The sequence below is a fragment of the Galeopterus variegatus genome, unplaced genomic scaffold, assembly GCF_000696425.1.
Source record: "Galeopterus variegatus unplaced genomic scaffold, G_variegatus-3.0.2 Scaffold6829, whole genome shotgun sequence".
In the NCBI taxonomy this organism is placed as follows: Eukaryota; Metazoa; Chordata; class Mammalia; order Dermoptera; family Cynocephalidae; genus Galeopterus; species Galeopterus variegatus.
The window spans coordinates 63,930-65,625 of NW_007732940.1; the positions used below are offsets into that span (position 1 = coordinate 63,930).

Sequence of the window (1,696 nt, forward strand, 5' to 3'; positions counted from 1 at the left end):
ACACTCCAGACTCATCAACTCCATGTCCATATCCTTTCCTAGAGAAAATAACTGATTTTTCTTAAATCTAGTCCTTTTTCCCCTAGAAACACGTTACGAAGTGTGCTCACCATTCACCTCTTCTCACCCTGCCATACAGCCTCATGAGCATCTGCCTTTGCCCAATGAGGGGGCTGTGACTGCGGGTCAAGGGCCCTGAACCCGTGCGCACACGTGTTTCAGGCTGGGAACTTGTCCTGCATCAAATATATATATATATCTAGCCCCTGAAAATAGAAAGTGCTGCGCTACTGGAGAGGGAAGAAATCTACGTGCTTACCACAAAAGTTTATAGCAGACCCCAAAGGGGCTGTGGGCCCAGGCTCAGACCTGGCTGGACTCCTCTCACCTGCATAGACACTTGGACCTGTTCAGGAGAGCTGCTTCCCCATATCTAGGAACCTCTACTGCCCAGGGGAAGTAACTGTGGTAATTTGTCACAGCAGCCTCAGGAAACTAATCCTGCCTGTAAACACAGAAATACGTGACTTCACATCCCACTGCAGAAGTGTTCTGTTTCATTCATTCCTTAGCAAATAAGAAAAAAGGAAACATGCACTTATTATTCTAGTGACTGCTGTTAACATAACTTACACAATTACAGACTTGCAGGTGCTTCAGATTTGAAAAACAGAAGAGTCAGTAGTGTATGTGACAACTGCACATCAGATACGAGCTGAGACACCTCACCTGAGCCAGGTGGAGACTTGCCAACGTGCTGACACATATGTGTCTGGGACCTTACCTGAGCTGCTCCTCTTAGTGTAAAAAGTGTCCCATTTGTGCTGTGGTGGAGTTCTTAGGTCCAGAACCCCAGAGAGAGAGATGTCTCTCATTCCACTCAGAATCCTGTGGCAGAGCTTTGTTACCTGAAACCTATCATTTAGGCCACGATCCTAAAGAACATAAAACACAGTTGCTTCTCTCTCTTCTTGTTTTTCCCTAAAAATATGATCTTCCCCTATTTGCCTAGAGTTGAGATCACTTTTCATTTAAAAGTTTAAAGCTAGGACTACAATAATCATCCACCAAAAAACAGAACTTTCATTCACACACGGTAAAGGAAAAGGAAAAATAGACAGTTCCTGGCATTATCAAGGATGTTTTAATGATGAAAGCACTTTGATAGAAAGCTCACCTTTCTCCAGCTCTTTGGACACAATAAGTAAACAAGGAATGTGAAATTCTGGTGGCTATTTGGAAAAGCAGGATGTTTTAATGATGAAAGCACTTTGATAGAAAGCTCACCTTTCACCAGCTCTTTGGACACAATAAGTAAACAAGGAATGTGAAATTCTGGTGGCTATTTGGAAAAGCTGGCTGCCAGATCAGATATCACATCAGACATTAAACACAACCTTCTCTGCCAGCCCGCTGCCCGTGGCAATGCTGAGAAATGTGCTCTCCCTGAGGCGGGAGTCCAAAGAGAATCAGAGCATTCAAACCCAGGGGTGAGCCTCCCATTTGAGCTTCCCTGATCCTTCCCCAGGTCAACAAGCTACAGGCCACCACGTCCCTGATATGGGTTTGATATTCTCGTTGGTCATGCCTGGCTCCCAGCTTCTCATCCTGGACAGGCAGGGCCAGCTCTAGAGGCTGCTCTGGAAGCAGATGCTGGTCTTGGGGTGCACAACTTGCTGCCCCACCTGGGGAGAAT

At 45.8% G+C, this 1,696-nt stretch overlaps 1 long non-coding RNA gene across 2 annotated transcripts in view; it reads right to left on the reverse strand.

Annotated features, from left to right (window-relative positions):
• LOC103606765 overlaps positions 1–742 on the reverse strand; it is a 1,813-nt gene extending 1,071 nt beyond the window's left edge. Inside the window, exon 1 of one of the 2 annotated variants that reach the window (XR_551915.1) lies at positions 389–742. This is a non-coding gene — a long non-coding RNA (uncharacterized LOC103606765). Of the gene's footprint in view, positions 1–110 lie in introns of both variants that reach the window. The other variant, XR_551914.1, reaches the window with a different exon arrangement.
• Positions 743–1,696: the final 954 nt, after the last annotated feature.